Below are 25,066 nucleotides of genomic sequence, written 5' to 3' on the forward strand. Positions count from 1 at the left end.
TAGTTAACGTTTGAAATTTCAGTCAGAAATTCTATTCAAGTTTGTCGAAGTATATTTCCATTGATTGGGAGTCTAAAAATATATCTTAAACAAAAGGGGTTCTCACTTTTTTTGAAAAACATAGCTCAAGCTTTACTGAAGAATCATAATTTTTAATTAGTTGATTGATTGTATATATTACCAACAGTGTCATTAATACATATAAGGCTGTTAGCAAAGAATGATCGGGCAGATCTACAGTAGATTCGCAACCCCACATAATTTTTGTTTATATTAAAGTTTAAAACTTCACTTTTTGTTAATAACGTAAACTTTATCGAGTTAAAACTTTCATAATAAGATTAACTATGTTACTTTAATATAACATGCTTGAAAATATAAAGGTGAAAAAGATTAATTGATCAGAACAACCGCACTTTCGCGACCTTGATTCATATACATAAGATTAACTGTTCATTGGCCTGCAATAGACGGTAATGTTACTAACAATCACTCTCACATAATATAAACAAATGAAATAGATATTACTAATGTAATAATTGTAGTTGTTCGTTTAGGATTTTTTATTTGTAACACAACAAGCGACTATTATCGATTTATCCCTAAAGAAAACATGAGTTTGGCTTGCCTATCTCCACTATTCTCCTACATTTACGGTTAACGTTAACCTGACCTACTAGCTTTCTGTAGTGTTAGGCAGAAAGAACGGTGCGAAATGAGGCCGTGTACCATTTCGCTTACTAGTGATACCTTTTTTAATAAACTCTTTCTTTCTTTATCTCAATAAAACTAAATTTAATGTAAAAGTAAAAACATACGCAATTTAAATCCTTCTAGACGATAAAGGTATGTTATTTTATGCCATGATCAAAAAAATACTGATCCGCACTTTTTATTGATAGACGTTTATTTTTTTAGTACAGAGTTCTGTTATTGTGTATTATAGTATGTGATTATTTTATAAGAGTTTTCGAGATCTTACCTCAAACAATAAAAATAATTTGATGTTTTTTGTTGCATAACACAAATTGTGTTTAGAATTTTGTTAGTCTCCATATTTTTGGATTACAAATATATACCAACATGGCATTTATATAAACAGGCTGTATCTCTTAATAAATGGGCAGAGCCACCGCAGGTCTGCGACCCTACATCGTTTTGTGTTTTTATTTAAGTTTAATACGTGACTATCTGTTGTTGTCACAGTTTTGTTGTAATTTAAACTGTAACTGAAAGGATTACATTGTTATTTTAAAATAACATGCCAAAGAGTTCCCAGGTTAATGAAATGTATTCATAAGATAAACCGCAGTTTGGCGACCCTTATTCTTTAATAGAGATAACCTGACTATGGGCCTATGATAGACAGTTATAAGCCTTTAACTGTCACTCTTAAATTATATTAAGAAAACCGCAATAGATTTTACTAGGTACGCCAAGTGATAAATGTATGTATATTGTTGCGCGGCTTGGCTTATTCATACATAACATTATTTCGTTCAGTTTGTTGTAATTAAAGCTGATATCAGCAATGGACTTGTAATTTTTGATCATTCATACATCGAAGGTGTCTCAATGCTGCTGGAGTAAATTTAAAAGCAGTAGTTGGAAAATAACTTAATTAAATAAGTTATTAGTTTTAGTTTTTTCTGTAACAAATTCTATCATTGCGTATCGAAGTTTGTGTTTAATGTTTGTTAGCGTCTAATGTTATATCTCACACCCAGAGTAATTTTCACTTGTTTCAAAATGCATCTTACAAATTCTATTACAAAATATTGTTAGTTAATGTATTTTATCATAGTATATGTATATATTTTCGTATATAATTATCTATCAGAAAATGTTATGTATATAAAGAATCTTTGAGCTAAGAATAAGCGAGCAAAGGTTATGTAGGTTTGCGACCCTCCTTTTACTTTGGTTCTATTAAAGTGTAATTTGTGACTATAAGTTGTGATGTTGAATCACTTAAGTTTGAGGTTTGATTGTAAAATGTTTCCAGTTGATTTATAACATCGAGCTAGAAAATTTCCAAGTATATAATATCCAATGATTACATCATTAGTACTTTGGCGTCCTAGATTGATTTAACAAAGATTGATTGACTATAGTCTTGTTATAGTTAGTAATTAACTATTGATATTTACGTGTAATACATATTAAAAAAAAATAAACAGATCCACCTAGGTAAGCAAGGTAATCAATGTACATTTATAATTGCACATGTCATCATATGTAAGCGTAACATAATTTTTTCAAGCTAATCTGAACAAATTATATCATAAGCGTCAAGAGACTTGCAATTCAAAACTCTTTGTTCATCAGAGGCGTTCGACAGCTGCTGGTGTGTCTTTTAGTGCAATAGTTAAACATTACTCCTTTACAAAACAAATTAAGTCACGTTAATTTTTTTAGTACGGAATTCTTTAATAGTGTATTCAAGTATATTATCACTTTATAAGATTTTTTAAAATTCTATCTCGGACAGTAAAATATTTTCATCGCGTATTATTGCGTAGTCCAAACTTTAATAAAAAAAATTGTGTGTCAATTTATTTTTGAAATGTACTTACGTATTTCTAAAAATGTCAGTAATGAAATATCGCTGTAAGCTCTGAATAAGCGTGCAGAGCTTCTGTAGGTTGGTGACCCTTAATTGTCTTGTATTTTTCTTCAAGTACAATTTGTGACTATTCGTTGATAACTTATACTTTTTTAAAATTCAACTGTCACTAAGTCATATACTTAGTTACATTGTAACAAAATACTAGGAAATTATCAGGTTAATAAAATTAATTCAACTGATTGTAACTATGTTCATTGTAAATATATTACAAGCGTAAGAAGTTCTATAATTTTGAACATTTTGTATGTCAAATCTGTCTAACCGCTACTGGTATACATTTTGAGGCAACAATTTTAGAAAAAACTCTCACACACTTTTCATTAATTAACGTTCATAATTTTAGTCAGAAATTCTATTCAAGTGTATCGAAGTATATTTCCATTGATTAAGAGTCGGAGTATTCATACGTGACTATCTGTTGTTGTCACAATCTTGTTTTAATTTAAACTGTAACTAGAAGGATTATATTGTTATTTTAACATAACATGCCAAAGAGTTCACAGGTTAATGAAATGTATTCATAAGATAAACCGCAGTTTGGCGACACTAGTTCTTTAATAGAGATAACCTGACTATGGGCCTATGATAGACAGTTATAAGCCTTTAACTGTCACTCTTACAATATATAATAGAAACCGCAATAGATTTTACTAGGTACGCCAAGTGATAAATGTATGTTCATTGTTGCGCGGGTTGGCTTATTCATACATAACATTATTTCGTTCAGTTTGTTGTAATTAAAGCTGATATTAGCAATGGACTTGTAATTTTTAATCATTAATACATCGAAGGTGTCTCAATGCTGCTGGAGTAAATTTAAAAGCAGTAGTTGGAAAATAACTTAATCAAATAAGTTATTACTTTTTGTTTTTTCTGTAACAAATTCTATCATTGCGTATCGAAGTTTGTGTTTAATGTTTGTTAGCGTCTAATGTTATATCTCACACCCAGAGTATTTTTTACTTAATTCAAAATGCATCGTACAAATTCTATTACAAAAAATTGTTAGTTAATGTATTTTATCATACGATATATATAGTTTTCGTATATAATTATCTATCAGAAAATGTTATGTATAAAAAGAATCTTTGAGCTAAGAATAAGCGAGCAAAGGTTATGTAGGTTTGCGACCCACCTTTTACTTTGGTTCTATTAAAGTGTAATATGTGACTATAAGTTGTGATGTTGAATCACTTAAGTTTAAGGTTTGATTGTAAAATGTTTCCAGTTGATTTATAACATCGAGCTAGAAAATTTCCAAGTATATAATATCCAATGATTACATCATTAGTACTTTGGCGTCCTAGATTGATTTAACAAAGATTGATTGACTATAGTCTTGTTATTGTTAGTAATTAACTATTGATATTTACTTGTAATACATATTAAAAAAAATAAACAGATCCACCTAGGTAAGCAAGGTAATCAATGTACATTTATAATTGCACATGTCATCATATGTAAGCGTAACATAATTTTTTCAGGCTAATCTGAACAAATTATATCATAAGCGTCAAGAGACTTGCAATTTAAAATTCTTTGTTTATCAGAGGCGTTCGACACCTGCTGGTGTGTATTTTAGTGCAATAGTTAAACATTACTTCTTTACAAAACAAATTAATTTACGTTAATATTTTTAGTACGGAATTCTTTTATAGTGTATTCAAGTATATTATCACTTTATAAGATTTATTAAAATTTTATCTTAGACAGTAAAATATTTTTATCTCGTAATATTGCGTAGTCCAAACTTTAATAAAAAAAGTTGTATGCCAATTTATTTTTGAAATGTACATACGTATATCTAAAAATGTCAGTAATGAAATAACGCTGTAAGCTCTGAATGAGCGTGCAGAGCTTACGTAGGTTAGTGAACCTTAATTGTCTTGTATTTTTCTTCAACTACAATTCGTGACTATTCGTTATTAACTTATATTTTTTTAAAATTCAACTGTCACTAAGACATATACTTAGTTACATTGTAACAAGATACTAGGAAATTATCAGGTTAATGAAATTCATTCCACTGATTGTAACTATGTTCATTGTAACTATATTACAAGCGTAAGAAGTTCTATAATTTTGAACATTTTATATGTCAAATCCGTCTAACCGTTACTGGTATACATTTTTAGGCAATTATTTTAGAAAAAACTCTCACACACTTTTCATAAGTTAACGTTTGAAATTTCAGTCAGAAATTCTATTAAAGTTTATCGAAGTATACTTGCATTGATTAGGAGTCTAAAAATATATCTTAAACAAAAGGGGTTCTCACTTTTTTTGTGAAACACAGCTCAAGCTTTACTGAAGAATCATAATTTTTAATTAGTTAATTGATTGTATATATTACTAACAGTGTCATTAATACATATAAGGCTGTTAGCAAAGAATTATCGGGCAGATCTACAGTAGATTCGCAACCCCACATAATTTTTGTTTATATTAAAGTTTAAAACTTCACTTTTTGTTAATAACGTAAACTTTATCGAGTTAAAACTTTCATTATAAGATTAACTATGTTACTTTAATATAACATGCTTGAAAATATAAAGGTGAAAAAGATTAATTGATCAGAACAACCGCACTTTCGCGACCTTGATTCATATACATAAGATTAACTGTTCATTGGCCTGCAATAGACGGTAATGTTACTAACAATCACTCTCACATAATATAAACAAATGAAATAGATATTACTAATGTAATAATTGTAGTTGTTCGTTTAGGATTTTTTATTTGTAACACAACAAGCGACTATTATCGATTTATCCCTAAAGAAAACATGAGTTTGGCTTGCCTATCTCCACTATTCTCCTACATTTACGGTTAACGTTAACCTGACCTACTAGCTTTCTGTAGTGTTAGGCAGAAAGAATAGTGCGAAATGAGGCCGTGTACCATTTCGCTTACTAGTGATACCTTTTTTAATAAACTCTTTCTTTCTTTATCTCGATAAAACTAAATTTAATGTAAAAGTAAAAACATACGCAATTTAAATCCTTCTAGACGATAAAGGTATGTTATTTCATGCCATGATTAAAAAAATACTGATCGGCACTTTTTATTGATAGACGTTTATTTTTTTAGTACAGAGTTCTGTTATTGTGTATTTTAGTATGTGATCATTTTATAAGAGTTTTCGAGATCTTACCTCAAACAATAAAAATAATTTGATGTTTTTTGTTGCATAACACAAATTGTGTTTAGAATTTTGTTAGTCTCCATATTTTTGGATTACAAACATATACCAACATGGCATTTATATAAACAGGCTGTATCTCTTAATAAATAGGCAGAGCCACCGCAGGTCTGCGACCCTACATCGTTTCGTGTTTTTATTTAAGTTTAATACGTGACTATCTGTTGTTGTGACAGTTTTGTTGTAATTTAAACTGTAACTGGAAGGATTACATTGTTATTTTAAAATAACATGCTAAAGAGTTCCCAGGTTAATAAAATGTATTCATAAGATAAACCGCAGTTTGGCGACCCTTATTCTTTAATACAGATAACCTGACTATGGGCCTATGATAGACAGTTATAAGCCTTTAACTGTCACTCTTACAATATATTAAGAAAACCGCAATAGATTTTACTAGGTACGCCAAGTGATAAATGTATGTATATTGTTGCGCGGGTTGGCTTATTCATACATAACATTATTTCGTTCAGTTTGTTGTAATTAAAGCTGATATCAGCAATGGACTTGTAATTTTTAATTATTCATACATCGAAGGTGTCTCAATGCTGCTGGAGTAAATTTAAAAGCAGTAGTTGGAAAATAACTTAATCAAATAAGTTATTAGTTTTAGTTTTTTCTGTAACAAATTCTATCATTGCGTATCGAAGTTTGTGTTTAATGTTTGTTAGCGTCTAATGTTATATCTCACACCCAGAGTATTTTTCACTTCTTTCAAAATGCATCGTACAAATTCTATTACAAAATATTGTTAGTTAATGTATTTTATCATAGTATATATATATTTTCGTATATAATTATCTATCAGAAAATTTTATGTATATAAAGAATCTTTGAGCTAAGAATAAGCGAGCAAAGGTTATGTAGGTTTGCGACCATCGTTTTACTTTGGTTCTATTAAAGTGTAATATGTGACTATAAGTTGTGATGTTGAATCACTGAAGTTTAAGGTTTGATTGTAAAATGTTTTCAGTTGATTTATAACATCGAGCTAGAAAATTTCCAACTCAATTATATTCAATGATTACATCATCAGTACTTTGGCGACCCAGATTTATTAGATAAAGATGTCTTGTTACTGTTAGTAATTAACTATATATATTCACAGTTAATACATATTAAAAAAGACTAAACAGATCCAACTAGAAAAGCTAGGTAATCGATGTACATTTATAGTTTTGCATGTCATCATATGTAAGCGTAACATGATTTTTTCGAGTTCATCTTAAAAAATTATAGCATAAGCGTCAAGAGACTTGCAATTCCAAATTCTTTGTTTATCAAAGGTGTTTGACTGCTGCTGGTGTGTATTTAAGTGCAATAGTTGAAACATTACTCCTTCACAAAACCATTTAATTTATGTTAATTTTCTTAGTACGGAACTTTTTTATAGTGTATTCAAGTATATTATCACATTATAAGATTTTTCAAAATTCCATTTTGGTCAGTAAGATATTTTTATCGCGTATTATTGCATAGTCCAAAATTTGATAAAAAAAATCGTATATTAATTTATTTTTGGATTGTACTTACGTATATCTAAAAATGTCAGTGATAAGAAAACGCTGTGAGCTCTGAATGAGCGTGCAGAGCTTCTGCAGGTTGGCGACCCTCAATTATCTTGTGTTTTTATTTAAGTACAATACGTGACTACTTATTCGTTGTTATCTTTTACTTTTTTGAGTTTTATCTGTCATTAAGACATATACTTAGTTACATTGTAACAAGATACTATGAAATTATCAGGTTAATGAAATTCATTTAACTGATCATGACTATGTTCATTGTAACTATATTATAAGCGTAAGGAGTTTTATAATTTTGAACATTTTGTATGTCAAATCTGTGTAACTGCTGCTGGTATACATTTTTAGGCAACTATTTTAGAAAAAACTCTTACATACAACTCATTAATTAACGTTTATAATTTCAATCAGAAATTCTATTCAAGTGTATCGAAGTATATTTTAATTGTATGAGAGTCTAAAAATATATCTTAAACAAAAGGTGTTTTCACTTGTTTTGTAACACATAGTTCAAAACTAGCTTTACATAAAATTGATGATGTTTAATTGGTTGATTGATCGTATATATTACTAACAGTGTCATTTACACAAAAAAGGCTGTTAGCAAAGATTGATTGGGCAGACTATCTGTAGGTTAGCTACCCTATACTATTTTGAGTTTCTTTTAAAGTACATAACATGACGATCTGTTATTGTCTTCGATAAGTTTAAACTTTTACTGAATGGTTTACTTAGTTATTGAGAAGTAACATGCTAGAAATTTCTTAGGTATATAAAATTTACTTATCAGATAAACCGCACTTTGGCGACCCTGATTTTTCAAGTTATAATTTGACTTTAGGCCTATGATAGACAGTGATTAACCTTTAACTTTTTTCTCACAAAATATGAAGAAAAACCAAATGGATTTTCTACTAGGTACACCGGGTGATTTAAGTATTTTGATGGTCGTCCGTGTAAGGATTATTCAAATATAAAATAATGTGTGTAAGTTCGTTGTTACTTATCATAATATAAGCGTGAAAAGATTTAAATTTGATTCCTTTGGTATGTTAAAGTTGTTGAACTGATACTATAGTTCATAGTAGGTAATACTAAACTATAAGGTAGCATTGAAACTCATCATATAATAAATAATCCCAGATTGTGTCATAAGTATTGAAGTTTTTGAGTGCATTCTAATTATACAACTTGTTATAGCTAATTTTTTACAGATACACTTTTATACATTGGTGATTTAAAAGCAGTTCATCATGGTTATTTCTATCAAATCTGGTCATACATTTAACTTGTTATTATATAAGTGCCTATTCTAAAAGCTGTTTCGTATCACAATGACTAAACTCAGATCATCACTTCGAAGGATGAGGGTAGCTCCAGTGATTAATGTAGCTATTTATTCACAAGTTAACAAAGAGTTATAAAGTTCTTAAGAAACCTGTGGTATCCAGACGTTACTTTCAAATGGAATTTGAAAGCTGCTAATACATTTTTTTAGAAACATCCATAACCTTACAATTCACCGTATAGGCCAGTTTAGATATCTACAAGTATATACTTATCCGTATCCTTTTAAAGCACATAACAGGATACAACAACTATTTGTTCAGCTTCACTGCTCAAAGGGCTCTGTTGTCATTTTTTAAATATTCATTAACACTGCTTTTTAAGATATAGTAATAGAAGAAAGTTTCTGTATCTTGTTTTATGCTGAACAAAAGTACAGATGAGTATACTTGCATATAGGATGATTTGTGAGATTTAATTTAGATAGTTTTAAAAAAATTTCTGGCAGTTTCTAAAACTCATTCTGAATTCTTGTCTGAATACTTAAAGTTGGTAATGCACTTTCAAACTCTTTGACAACTTAATATTTTACTCTGACAACATATGTAGCTGCTATCATCGCTCCCAGCGATGACCTACAAAATTTTGTCACTGTGGTAGTTAACAAGACTTTCAGGGCAGGGAGTTGATAAAAAGTGAAGTGAAAGACCATTTTTGATAACAGAATATAAGCTTGCCAAAAAAAGGTAATACATTAGCTTTTTTGTAACATTATGTACTATTGAAACGTAATTTAGATTTTGTATATAATTTAGACGCCTATGAAAGCACCACAGTGAACACTATGGAAGATGGTTATGGGTATCTATAGGACTATAATCATGCTATCCACTTATTGATATATCGGCCAGGTCACCAAAATACGGTGTATATACTCGTAATTTTCTCATTAAAGTGGTTTTTGTTAGCTTGATATTCCTTAATTATTCATCCTCACTTGCTGAAAAAATCAGCTGATCTCTGATGTTGAACTGTCAGGTGATTTTCCAAGAATAGTTTAAGATGTATTGTAAAAGGTTTTTTTATCGTTTTTTTAGTATAAAATTTCTGATTCTGCAAGTGAATTTAAAATGTATAATTTAAAACATTTGTTGTTTACCTTATCATGAAAATTAAAATCAATTCATCGGAAAAACTGTTTTTATTATATTTTTATTAAAATTTGTACACGAAATATGCCAACGCTAATTTACTAATACAAATGAGATTACTTTTATTCTTGAAGCATCATTTAAGATGTCAAATTGCGCTTTCAATATAAAATATAACGCCAAGAGGAAACTAGAGTGTACATTAGTATTATGTTATTACAATGAATTCACAACATATTTTACTTTCTTATCGTTCGTTTATCAAAAAAAATAATAAATACTTAACATAATTTTTTTTCATCACAGTACTTATTACAAACGAACTTACAAGTTTACTCAATAGCTTTGAATACTTTTTTGTGCCTGTCTGAATTATATAAGTACTAATACAAAAAACTCTACACAATTCGCTACCTACAAGTATTAAACCGTGAGACTGGATAAAAGAAGTACTAAGTAATAAAATCAAACGGTCCAGTAAAAGGTGAATTTTAACAACTTTTTTTTTTAATGGCCATTTTTACCCAGTTTTGAACGTTCGATAAAGTAATATTTGCTAGTGATGGAGAACTTATTAGAAACTTTGAGTATGTCTTAAGCGAAGGCTCCTTACCATTTTCAATATACTTTGAAAAATTTGAATAAATATATGTTGGAATGGTATTTCTTTCTGAGATAGAATTTTCTTCTTTATTTTCCTTTCTTCTTTGTGTGTGGATCCATGAGCGAATTTGCGGTTCCTTCCGAGCTTTGAGATTTAAATTTGTCGTTCTCCTTTGAAACAAAATTATTTCCTGACTACTTGGAACCTTGTGATTGAGATCTAAAGCGTTTGGAAATGCTTTTAGCAATTCTCTAATATCCTCTCGGAGCCATTGAGTTTTCCTGCCGTGGATTGGCTGGGCATCTAGATATTTAAATTAAAAAATTTCTTAGTTAAAACGTTTAGATTGAAAGCATGTAATAGGTTGATAATAATTTATAGACATGATTGCCCATTAAAAAAATTTAAGGATTTTTAACTGTTGATCAATGTCTTAATACAATATTTGTCTACTATTCTTTTTAGGTAGTTCTCGTACTCACCATTTTTTACAGATTTCCTATTTTCCTGGAGTAAATTTGTTTCCGTGATAGCGTGTTGGTAATTATGAGATATTTCTTTTTCAAGTATTTCTGCAATAAAATAAAAACAAAATTTATCAGAATATGATCCTTCAAAAGAAAACTAAAAAAATATTTGGTCCTATTTGTGTTAGGTTTAACTTTTTAATACTAAGACTTAATACTAAATATTGGTGATTAGTATGCTCATCATTATTCGATTATTTCATTAGTGCAGCATATGTATACCTTCTTAAATATTTGTATGCAATGAATAATTAAAACATGGAGTCCGTGAAATTTACTTTTTTCGAGACATTATACGAAAATGGAATATTATTTTTCTTTGAGTTTAGTATACGAATTACTCTTAGTTACCAGAATCAAAGTGCTGATCATCCACCGACTGAATTTTTTCTATATCTTCGTTTTCGTATGGTGGTGATTGATTTTCGTTGACTGGATTGTCAAAATCATAATTTATTTGAGACTCATAATTTTGATCACAAAATCCTTGGGCTTTTTGGATTTGTTCAATTGTTTCCATATCTCTTTCAAAATCAAGTGTCCGATAGTTTTTACGGTGAATCTTGTCTGTATGACCTAAAAATTCGGATAAGTTTCCAACTGCTCGCTCATTTATGCCTTCCTTCGCACCGTAAGTGGCGACTTGTTTTCGGAATTTCGTTCCACGCAACGATTCCGGTACATTGGCATCACAATTTTCAGCAAAATGAGGAATAATTCTACTTATACGAATGTACGTAAAATCGTTATTTAAATCGTGAATGTTTGCAAAAACGTAGCAGTTCTCTGTACTTATCTTTGCTTCTTTTCTTTTTTTTACTAATAAATCTAAGTACGTACGAACTTTTTTGTCAAAAATTATTGGTACAGGTCTCGTTCTTTTTCCTCTTACTTCTATTCTAAATTTCCCATTATTTTCTTCAAAATTGGATAATGTATCCATTTCTAGTCTTTCAACCTCACCTACTCTGCGACAGTTTGTGAGTTGAATGTGAACAGCAAGAGCATTTCTTAAATTTATATATTTCTCATCACTATACTCTGTTAATAAGGCCTTATAGGCATCAGCCATTTTTATCTCTAACGATTTGCGTAGTCTTATTGTATCATCTTTATCGGGAATGACTTCTTTTTTATTTCTTTTTTGCCTAGCCTGAGATTCTGATATTGTATTTCCAATATCACGATGCCACATTACCTTGAATTTGAATAAAAAATTGGAAATGAGAGTTCGTTCAGCTTCATTTTTTTTATCAGTTCCTAAATCAACGAAGTAGACTTGAGCTACATCTTTTACGAGAGCTCCAACATCACTTGCTGTGGCTGGGGCAGCCATAAACTTTGTTTGTTTATCTGTTTTACCCAATATTTTTACTGCTTTTATAAAGTCATCAAAACATTCTTCGTTAAATATGTCACTTAAATTATCCATACGAATCATTTTTTTCATCTCTCTTTTCAATCTTCCCAGACGACATAAATTGGCTCGGATTTTTTCGTAATGGTGCTTAGTCGTCTCTCTTTTGCGTGCTTCGGCATTCAACCATAAGATTATACTGTAATCATGACGAATTTCATCGTGTACATTATTGTCTCGAATATGGGAAGCTATAGAAATAGCGTCCTCTGTCGCTTTTACATGGTAGTTGCCTTCGACACGATTAGCTAAACTTTGTATTTCATGCTTACGTTTGAATGATTTTCCTGTGCAAGTTACTACATGTTTTCGAAGAGATGAACGAGAGAAAGCAACTTTACATTGAGGACATGGCGCCATGGAACTAATAGATGTTCCTGCTTTTCTAGGTCGCCTAGCAACAACAAATTCCTCGCCCGTGTTGGCTCGGATATTATTTAGATAATTTCCTTTGTCTCTTAAACATTTGATAATAGCGTGTCGCTTTAATTCTACAGTTTTTTTCTCACTTTTTTTGCATGTACTTAAATCGTTGTGTATCAGTTCTATCACTTCTTTTTCCTTTGAATGTTTTGCTACAAAATGTTTAGATAGCTTTGTGTACAGCACTTGTGTATCGGGAAATTTTTCTCTCTTTTTTAAACAAAATATACACGCATATCTTTTTGGACCACATTTACTATGCAACAATATAGCCGTTCTTCTGTTTTTTATGGCCTTACCAACAGATTCTAAATTCGTCGATACATCGAGTCCTGAATCAGCTGAGGAGTTAGCAATGTAAGAATTGTTAGATTTGCTAACTGGAGAAGATGAAAGAGTATTTTTCGCAGGCAGATTAGTTTCCACGTAAGATGACTTTAATGAGACTCGGGTTTTAGTCTTTTTTTTCTGAGAACCCTCTGACAAATCAGATGTACATTCACTGTCTGTGCTACTGCCTGATGAACTCTCCGACTCAGTCACGTATTCAGAGCCAGAACTGACTTCTTCTTCCCAGTCATCAGGTACTAGTAACAGAAGAAAATAAAGTATCGCAATTAAACTTTTATCTATTTAAAACTTCTAAGATAATAATCATTTTTAATATGTTAATTTATTCATAAGTTACTTTTGTTAAGTGAAATCGTTAAGAATTTTCTATTTATTTTTCTATAATTATGAGACTTTTTTACAATGCATGAATAAAATTATGTAATAAATATGTTGAAGACACTTGATATTTACAATGCAGTTATTATTGAGGCAATGAAAGAAAAGTACTTATCATTTTTTTTTTTAATTTCCACTAGCTAGCTTGTAAGCTTATTCTTTAGGTTAAAAAAAAAAATAATTTACGACATAAATGTACCTTTGTAAGAATTTTTGGAGTCTGGACTTGAACGGTCTCGAATAGTTGGATTTTTTTCTCCTACATCTTTTCTTATAAGATCATCACGTTCAAATCTATTTTCGAAACTAGAAATCGATGATTGTTCAGTAGCCTGATGTACTAAAAAATAATAACGTGAGTATAAATAAAATTTTTTATAGAATAGTTAGAATTTTGATACAATCAGAGCAAGATATATGTGAGTAAACTGGAAATAATAGTATATGTATATCAAAAATTCATAAACTTTTAAGGTCCTTCACCAATATAAAAATGGTTCAGTTTCAAAATGATCGACTACACCACGAGTTAACCTTATTTCAATTTTTACAAATAATTAAAAAAGTCTTACTATTATTGAAAGAACTAGAGGACTGTTGAAGGTGTTCCGTTATTGAACCATCATTAGAGTTGTTGAAAAACTTTCCTGAAATTAATCAAAATGAATTAAATTTCGTAAACATACTGAGATAATTGACACTAAAGGATATGTTTGCAAGTATGGAAATAAATATAACTCACCCTTTTTACCGGGGAGGTAAGAAAAATCATGATCCTCATGAGGGACTAGAGACCTTTTTTTTCCTTTCATACCATGACAAGCAGATTTTTTTTTGTCCATATCAATTCTTTTCAGAACAACTTGAAGTTTTTGTACCACATTTGGAGAATAACTTGTAATCTTTTTATTAACTTCTCTTTCATTAGACGAAGGCAGTCGACCTTAAAGATGTAAGCAGTAGAATGTTCTTGTATTTTGTAAATAATAGTGAAAGTGAAGTTGTACCATGATGCTATTAGGAAAAATTATACAAAGTGACATGAAATTGCTAATTTAAATTATATTTTGATAATTGTGAGCAGAAACCGCTTAAGTAATTTTTATGACAGCTTTGTGCAGACGGATAATCTTTTATTTTGGTACGTATTTAAGTTAAAACTTTATTGTATTATGTGTCAGCGTACACAAAAATATATTATATCAAGATTTATCAAAATATCCCATTTAAGAAACTCATACCATGGATAAACTACTGGTAATTCAATCGGAGAAGATAATTTGAAAAATTGAAATCAGCAAGAACGTTACTGGATATACTTATTTACAATTACATAATTCGTCCATCTGAGGACTTAAATATTTTATTTTAATTAGTAAATCATCTCTAAATGATAACAATTTTAACCTTTGCACCATAAACATGATTTATTTATGTTCACCTACGTTTGAGTATTTATAAAAATGAAACTCAAATATGAATGTGCACATGAAACTTCAACAATCACTACGTAGTTTCTATATTACTTTGCTACGTATAAGAACTATTTGGTTTTTTGCAATTAAGCTTAAACTAACTTAATGTAGATCTAGGTACCGAGCATAAGTATCTAAAATACATACTCAACAACAAACAGTTTAATGTAGTTACGTAGATTCAGTACAGTACAGTACACTTTGATACAGTTTAACATGGCATTCAATATTTATTTCGATTACTAATAGATTTTCTTACCCTTACGTCTCCCTTCACTCTTGAATGGATTCATCCCTTACAATGGATCTTGAAAAATGACGTATTAAAAAGTACAGGAAGTATTTGCAGCAAAGCTTCAGGAGACTAACACCGTAAAATATCTCTAGTATTCTTGGTTAGTGTTGCAAACTAAGTCCAAAATTAGTAAGGATTGTATAGGTAATTAACAAATAGTTATGGAAAAAAAACAGAGCAGAGGAATATTGTCTTACCTTTGATGTCGCTGCCAATCCATTTTTATAACTCAGCAGTAGTGACAAAGTAATGCATTTGTAGCTTATCTATTTCAAAGATGAATGCGAAATTTGATGTATTTACGTACTTTCAAGACTAAATATACACAAGCTCATATAATACAATACAAATATGCTAATTAGCAAAGAAATAATCGTTCGAGATCACAACGATTGCATAAAAATATTAAGATTGCAGTCTTGCGTGAGCTGTATTTCTTTCCAAGCATGGAAATATTGAGGTTACAATTCAATATGAGCTATATAAGTACAAGGGCCAAACCACAAAACGATTAAGAAACCAATATCTTGTGATAATGTGATGTATTTGATACATCGATACTGTATCGATATTTTATCGTACGTATTTATGAGCATAATCGATTATCATTGTTCCTTCGTTCGGCTTACCTTGTTCAGAAAGTTCGGTCATATACATAAAGTGAGCTTAGTCATTGCGTATTCGTTCGCTTGCGTCATCTATTTTTAGATTTCCTCTGAGATAAAAGTAATCACAAAGCTTTCGAATAGTTGCTTTTTCTATTCATATAAAAGGTGATTTTAAATCAGAAGCAGACACAACGTCTTACGACCAGACATGGGCGTGTCATTTACATAGAGATATTATAGATAGAGTAGGCAAGCCACCGATTCTTCTGTAAGTGGCAGCGTTAAAACGATAAAAAGAGATGCAACATCGAGCTACCTTTCTATCTCTCTCTGTGCTCACTGCTGATTGGCTACAGATGTTTAACGTATATGTGGGCATAGGCAATCAGTAGCGACCACAGAGAGAGATAGAAAGGTAGCTCGATGTTGCATCTCTTTTTAACTATAATATATACATCTATAATATCTCTATGGTCATTTATGCCATGTCGTAATTTCAATTTACAACATGTTATGTATTATATTTAAGACGTGTCATAAAAAATCAATTTACGACATATTCCGAAAAAGGTATGTGTTGAGATGTAAGGTACGTTTTTTTTGACGTTCGGTCGTTCGTTCGGTCAGTCCCATTCCTCAAAAAAGTATATATATATTCACTATGTATATAGGTATACATGCTAGAGGAATCGGACTGACTGATCGAACGACCAAACTTAAAAAAAACGTAGAGGCAAACAAGTACTTAGATACCAAAAAAGGGACTGGAGCCATTCGGCTCGAAGCGCTCGGTGCGTGATTGTCAAGTTAGAGGAAAGGACCTTGGCAACCCTTATTCCAAGATCCCTGACGCATCCGTCTCCAACAAACAAGTCGGTAAGTATCCTTGTCCATTGGTCTTTGAAAGATAAGTTTAACCGTTTCTCTCCGGCTTCTACCATTACGCTTCATTTTGTTCCGCTCTATGTGCAGGATGTACACTTTTCACAGCGAAAAAACGCCACAGCGCCAGCGTAACAAATGAAATGGGTAGTAGGGGAACTTTTGTCTCTGACGCTGTGACGTTCCGCTATTTTTGCCGCATGTAACCACTCTCTGCCCGAGTAGAAATTGAAAGTGGGCAGTCCAGCTTAAACGAATGGTCCAAATCAATCAACTAAGCCTCGCCGCAGGTGGGTTTTTAATACGGCGCTGACTTGGACAGAGCTTGGCCTGACTTGGCATGACTTTCGCTCAGTAATCACCCACTTTCATCTGCACTGATATTGGATATGTATAAGCACGCAAGTTTGTATATATATATATTCATGTGTGTGTCTGCGTACGAACATGTAATACTATTTGTATACTTATATATCGACGCCTCTGTATTATAATTATGTGCAGACGAAAGTGGGTGATTGCTGAAAGACAACCATACCAAGTCAGGCCAAGCTGCAAAACCGAGTCAACGCCGTATTACAAACTCACTGAACCTAAGTCAGGTGCCAAGCTGCGGCCGAGGTGGGCGGCGTGCCAGCCAAGCTTGGGCCTAGTTTTCTCCCACTTTCAATTTCTACTTGGGTGACTGAATGCCCAGTGCTTAAGTTCTTCAGTCATAGACTAGGTGCATGATACACAAGTTGCTCGATGGGGGCGCTATAATTAGAACTTCGCTTTAGGCCTCAATAGTGATGTAGTTAATAGATATGTCGTACGATCACTTTATTAGTAAAAAAACCTACAGAATTGTTTATACGAGATTCTTGCACTACTACGTGCACCATATGCGTTTCAAATTGGATTCACTAAGAAATTAGGCTAATTCATTAGATAATATTATAAGGTTAAGTCATGCATTTTACACGAAGTTAGACATTTAAATATATTTTGACAGAAAGTTGTGGGGTGCAGTAACATGGGCTTCTTTCTTTAGTAGCTTAAGAAATTAATCAGGTTATTTTTTATTTTAAAATCTAATATATCACAATTTATAAAAATTCTGACCTCAGGATTTTTTTTTGATTCGACTTAGAGATTTGTTTTTGAAAATTATGTGAGAAGAAAATAAAGCTTGAACAATTAAATAAAGTTTTTTACTGCCTAAGGATAATAAAAATGGTTTCGATAGGAAAAAAGAATTATATTATATTTTGACATAAAAAATCAGCTGATTAATCACCTGATTTCCAAAAGAAAAGCCTTGATGCCAATTTTTCTTCCCACCAGGTTCTTTTATAGAACAGAGTTCAACACTTACCTCAATTTTTCATGCACAAAAAAGAAAGTTATTGAATTATTAATATCACGAATTTTAAAACTATCGGGAATCTTCTGACTAAATAATTATTTACTCAGATGCGAAAGTTCCCCAAATTGCCTAATCGTATATAGATAATAATTTTTAATCATAGTTTGTAAACCCACATTGTCTGCATGATAAAATAAGCATTACAAACTTATCTATGACAGTAATAATGCTATCTATGACTTTTCGAAAATTCCCTAAAGTGACCAATCCAAATATATATATATATATATATATATATAGTGATTAAAACTAAGCTCAAGCGCCAATTACCAATGTAGTTTTACGTGAGGTGCTGAATTTTGGAATCTGTGAGACTCCGCGAGAGTAGGCTCTCCGACGTCAGCGCCACGCCTCCTTCTATCCATGTACATTGTGGTAAACATTTGAAACTCCAATATTAGGATTTTGAGTTCCAAATAACTCAATAACCCGATCCCAATACAAACGAATACATGTAGACATTGTATATATGCTTACACTTGAAGACGCCACGTTCTCGTAGGCACGATCGCGCCATCTGGGGGATAAGCTTGTGTGGCATAACCTAATACGTCCAGTGTAAGTCCAAAGACTGCATTCCGTAACTTCGTGCACCAGCTAGCCTAGCGCTAGACTATAGACTAGCTAGCTTTGATAGAACGTTACCATTCACTTTAGCATTGTAACATGACGTCAAGTTTAGTTTGTCTAGTCAAGCTAGGGCAAATGTAAGCTAGACACGTTACAAAATACCACCCCGGGGGTAACTTCATGCAATAGCTAGCTAGTTGCTGACACTTGCGCTAACTGGAGTCTACTGTAGTAAGCGTAAATGTAAGCTGGACAAGTTACGGAATACGAACCCAGTCACATGATGCTCAATAGAGTGATGCAGGATGGAATTTCTCCATAAGCTGCCGTGTGAAGTCTATCCTGCTGTGCAAAAGGTCTATCCTGTAGTAACGGTGGTATTGCGGTACCCAAGATTGCGTTTGATTTACATCAGTCGGTTGCGTATCAGTCACGTATCGATTGCTGATCGGATATAGTCTGGTATATTCATGTACAAGTACCAGTATTATTTGTAGATATACTGTACTTGGGAGTAACTAACCGATAAGAGATCAATACGCGATCGCCCGATGTGAATCGAACGCACCCTTAAGTATCTGGGTTTTGCTGCGGTCGCAGCACCAACCATGAATCTTGACGTCACGTCCAAACAGATATCTAAATGTTAACGTGACGTCAGGTTTTTGTGTTGAAGTTGAGACCAGAGCTAAAATCATATATTTAAGATACCCAAAACCACTCAAGGAGCCTTGTCACACGTTTCGATATATCGAAAAAACTAAAAAATTGTGCGATATTCCCTAAGACTGTGCTTGCGATTTTAGTTTTTTTATGTTAAGCCGCATGCGTGGTCTATGGGATATCGCAAAAAACTATTTTTTTCGATATATCGAAACTTGTCACAAGAGGCTCTACCAACTTAAACGATATATCGCGATATCACAAACTTCTCTTGAAAGTCTTCGAATAAAAAAGGTTTGAGAAAATTGAGAAAACTAAAGAAATTTTAGAGAGGAATTTTGCAATATGACGATACATCGTTTACTATTGTAGAGCCCCAGGATAGACTAAGCATAGCAGCTTATAGAGAAAATTATGTCCTGCAGCTCTACCCTGCATCTATGGGGCTACCACAACATAACGATTCCAAATTTAAATTGGCATATACATGATATGCAAAGACGTAAGAATAGCACTGTTTAGTACATCTATATACACGTGCATACACAAGCACTATGCACTTACGTTTTCACAGATAGTGTGAAAACGGTGCATGCGGTGGAGGTTAGGTCACTCCGTCACCCTGTATGTCTCTAATACTAACAAGGAATTAATAAAAAAAATTATTTTGAATTGATTGTCCTAAATGGTTTTTGCTGATTCTTTTAGAAAACTAAATTACGAACATAATAATAACAGTAATTTAGTACAAGTAGCGGTTACAATTGTCAATCGAAAAAAATGGCCGTACAAGAATTTTCAAATACCAGTTCGACACGGCAATGTTTAGTATACATGATTATAATACTGTGCATTTGAAATGAGATTTTTTTCATAGCTTTACTCCAAGAAGTTTCGTCATTATTAATTAATAAAGTTGGGCTGCCGGTAGTGCCTCATACTTCCCCACATACATACGTATCAACCAATGCTTTTCTTACGTCCCTGTGCTTTTGATCGCGATACTTCGGTACAGCCCGATATCACTCGATGCAGCTCTTTGATTGGTCAGTTATTCTGAACTAAGTATTCCATCGAATATCACTGGAACTAACCAATTAGAGCGCTATTTTCGAGATTTATAGAATAGTATCAGGCTGTATCGAAATATCGCGATCAGATCCCCCAACAGGGGATCAATCGGTGAATTCGATAAATCGGAAAGTGTATTGGTCTTGTTACGTCATTTACTTTTTAAATATGGGATATAAGGTTAAGTTGACGCCACGTTACTTTGACTTATCTCGTCGAAGTCGACGATTATCGGATTCCCCGATTGAACTACTGAGTTTCTGAGTGTATTGTGACCGGTCACCGGTCGCGATCAACTCTCAAAAAGCCATTAATGTCGATTCCTGGCGAGCGCGCTACAATTTACTTAACTAGTGGAGCCCGTAAGGTAAGACGCATACCTACACCAAATGCCCTCAAACTAGTAGGAAATAGATCGCACACTTTAACATTTTTTTTTTCTGTTACGTGTCTTAACAATCAAATCAAGTTTAAATTCAGCCCGAGTTTTAAGATAATGCATGCCTAGTGGTAAGATACTTTTGAACAAATATTTAATATTACACCCGAATGGCCCCAGTCGAATCCTTTTGCCGGTGTCGAAGTATTTTTTGCACGTCTACACACCCTTTTCACAGCAACGATGGGACATGTGACGTTAAATCACCAAATTTAAGATTTTGCTTTTTATGAAACGTCGTAAATATAATATTTGACCCGATGCCAATTATATTTACGACATGGCTCAAGTTACACGCTCAGCCCTGACACTAGTTTTATACTAAATCTACCACTGTAAACGCAGCCAGACTCTCCACTTGGGCAATGAAAATTGTCATAGAGTATCGCTTTTTCTGTCACGCCTATATAGATATACCAATACCGTTATCTTTCTTTCTCTACTGAGGAGCGCTGAGTATACGATGCTGCTAGCCAAAATATATAGACATATATACTACATTATATTCGACTACAAGCACTGCGCCTATCTTCTGATGAACTGGGGCGCTTACTGGCCTCACTATTAAATAATAAATTGTTTAATAATAACACAAGCACCTATCAGCCGATGACCCGGGCCGAGGCGCTTATTAGCCACTCTATTATAAGGGGCCATTCATAAACCTACTTAACGCCATTTAGGGGGGGGGGTAGGGGTACGACAAATTGCGACATTAAGTTATGTGGGGGGAGGGGGGTGGTAATCAAAAGTATCGTAACTTCACTTTATACCACGAAAATTAAAAAAAATTGAATGCACTATTATATTTTTTCAAATAGAGCGCGTAATTGCAAGTTTCTCAGTCGTGCCACGCTAGGCGCTGTATTGTACGTACATACTAGTGACACTACTACCTACCTACTCGTATTATACGTTGATCACGCAGCAGGGTTTTGTTTTTCAAGTGCATGTGATGTAGAGTTAGAATAAAAGTTTAATTTTACAATGACTCAATTAGTCAATTTTTATTTTTATTTAAAAAAAAAATTTTTTTCTAATAGAAAAAGTTACGTAAAATTTACTAGGGGAGGGAAGGGTCAGGCAAAACATTACGGTAAGTTACTTGGGGGAGAGGGGGGGGTCAAAAAAGGCCGAAAACAGCGTTACGTAGTTTATGGATGGCCCCTAAGTGATAAATTATTAATTTATATCACAAGCAACTATCAGCCGATGACCTGGGGCGGTTTCTGGCACAACTGTATAATAATAAATTGTTGATCAGTAACACAAGCGCCTATCACCTGATGACCCGGGACGCTTACTGACCTAACCATTGAATAATAAAATGGTAATAAAACACAACCAGTGCCCTGGATTATCAGGTGATTAGCGCTTGCGTTATTATTTGACATTTTATTATTGAATAAAGTGGCCAGTAAGCGCCCTGGGTCCTTAGGTTATAGGCGTTTGTGTTATTATTAATTATTTTATTATCTAATAGTGGCCAGTGAGCGCCCCTGGTCGTCGGGTGATAGGTTCTCGTATCATTATTAAGGAAGTTCGGTCGTTTTTCCCGAGGAGGTGATCAGGTGTGCAAGGGATCCTATAAGACACCGTTTTAAAGTGAGTTGTACTAACCGTGTATAAAGATGTTCGCCTACTGCATCACCGTGAATTAAACTGATGACTGTGAAGTTTGCAACGTTACGTGCAACGAGAGTAAAAAAAAATTTCTTTTTTTTTTTTTAATAAAATGCTTTAAATACTTCAACAAGTAATAAGGAAGGCTCCCAGCAATTTTTGAATCATAAAAATGTATCCTTCTCGAGATATAAGAGTTTAAAGATTGATTCAAGTGTTAAGGCGTGAAAAAAGCGTTTCGGCCTTTAAAACTATTAAAAAGATATTTATATAGTTTAAGTAGATCAAAGTAAGTCTTTGTCTATGCAATAACTCATAAAAACTATCAAAAAAGAGTTCCTCTTTATAATACCGTCGCGATATAACAATCACCCATCGAACCCAATAATTCAACAAAGTTAAAATAAACTGTATACGCAAATACAAATGACTTACAAAACAAAAAATCATCCATACAAAAACTATATTCTTAATACTAGCTCAATAAAATAACTAATAATGTGTATTTCCCGTCCTCAAAAACTTAATATGTTGAATATTTCATTGTGGAAATATCCGTGATAGACAAAAATTTTTTAACAATCTAATTAAATAGGCTTTACGACACCAAGGATGACAAGGAAAACGGAATAAAAAATAAAAACGTACAACAGTTGAAGCACGTTGCATCTTCGACAACTTGTTATTTATTAAGTTTTTCATAAAAAAAGACCAGAATATACCAGCATTTCAAGGGAATCTGATATCACAAGCTGCACGCAACTAATAATGCATAGACATTGATGAATATCACTGAGTACAAAAAAGAGTTATAAGTTCTAACAATTTTCGTCCTCCGAAATTTCTAATTACGCATACTATATCGCTAAAACAACCAAAAAGTACGGAATTTTGGAAAGATTTAGTATTACAGGCTGTAAGCCACTGATAATGCTTAAACTGAATCTATATTACTTTGTACAAATAAGAGTTATAAGTTCTAACAATTTTCGTCTTCCGAAATTAATAATTACGCATACTAAATCGCAAAAACGACCGAAAACTGCGAAAATTTAGGAAAGATTTATTATCACAGGCTGTGCGCCTCTGATAATGCGGAGAAATTTATTATTATCACTTAGTTCATATGAAAGCTATAAATTGTAACAATTTTCGTTCTCCGGAGTTGTGAATTACGCATACTATATCGCAAAAATGACCGAAAAGTGAGGGAATATAGCAAAGATTATTATAGCAGGCTGTACGCCACTGATAATGCATAGAAATTGATTAATATCACTTAGAACAAATAAGAGTTACAAGTTCTAATAATTTTTATTTTCCGTAATTATTAATTACGCGTACTTTATAGCAAAAATGACCGGTAGATAATGGAATTTTAGGGACAATTTATTATCAGAGACTGTACGCCACTGATGATGCATAGAAGTTAATCAATATTACTTTGTACAAATAAGATTTATTATTTCTAGGAATTATCGTCTTCCGGAATGATTAATTACTCGTACTTTATAGCAAGAATGACCGGAAAATAATCAAAATTTACGGAGAATTCATTATTATTATGGGCTGTACGCCACTGATAATGTATAGAAATTAATTAATATTACTTTTTTCAAATAAGAGTTATAAGTTCTAACAACTTTTACCCTTCAGAATTATTAATTACTCGTACTATACAGCAAAAATGACCGGAAAAGAATTAATATTTGCGGAGAATTTATTATTTCGGGCTGTACGCAGCTGATGATGCATATAAATTAATTAATATTACTTATTTCAAATAAGAGTTATAAGTTCTAACAATTTTTATCTTCCGGAATTATAAATAACGCGTACTATATAGCAAAAATGATGTGAAGGTAATGGAAATTTAGGGAAAAATTATTGTCACGGGCTGTACGCCACTGATAATGCATAGACATTAATAAATATTACTTAGTACATATTATAAGTTCTAACAATTTTCGTCTTCCGGAATTATTAATTACGCGTACTATGTAGCAAAAATGACTGAAAAGTACGAAAGTTTCGGTAAGTCTTATTAACACAGGCTGTACGCCACTTGTATTGCATAGATATTGAGTAATATAACTTAGTACATATAAAAGTTATAAGTTCTAATAATTTTCGTCTTCCGGAATTATTAATTACGCGTACTATATAGAAAAATTGACCGAGAGATTATGGAAATTTTGGAAAAATTTATTATTACAGTCTGTACGCCACTGATAATACACAGACATTGATGTATATTCTTTAGTTTATATAAGAGTGATAAGCTCTAACAATTTCTGTCTTCCGGAATCATTAATTACGCGTACTATATAACAAAGTGACTTTTATATGCACTTAGTGATAATAATAAATCTCTATGGGTTATTAGTGGCGTTCAGCCTGAGATAATAAATCTTCCCTAAATTTTCGTACTTTTCAGTCATTTTTTCGATATAGTATGCGTAATTAATAATTTCGAATGACGAAAATTGATTAATTTATAACTTTTGTATGTACTAAGTAATATTTATCAATTTCTA

At 32.2% G+C, this 25,066-nt stretch overlaps 1 protein-coding gene and 1 long non-coding RNA gene across 2 annotated transcripts in view; one reads left to right on the forward strand and one right to left on the reverse strand.

The window, feature by feature from the left end:
• The window catches only part of Ets97D (DNA-binding protein Ets97D), a 126,641-nt gene that overhangs the window by 36,198 nt on the left and 65,377 nt on the right, over positions 1-25,066 (forward strand). The window lies entirely within an intron of this gene.
• On the reverse strand, positions 10,409-11,345 carry LOC149374412 (uncharacterized). Its single transcript, XR_016293114.1, has 3 exons — positions 11,278-11,345; positions 10,882-10,971; positions 10,409-10,702 (listed from the first exon to the last, which is right to left on the reverse strand). It is a non-coding gene; the product is annotated as an uncharacterized LOC149374412 (long non-coding RNA).

The sequence above is a fragment of the Copidosoma floridanum genome, unplaced genomic scaffold, assembly GCF_036245765.1.
Source record: "Copidosoma floridanum isolate Cflo_tuat_1 unplaced genomic scaffold, Cflo_Japanese_pri ptg000020l, whole genome shotgun sequence".
Classification (NCBI taxonomy): Eukaryota; Metazoa; Arthropoda; class Insecta; order Hymenoptera; family Encyrtidae; genus Copidosoma; species Copidosoma floridanum.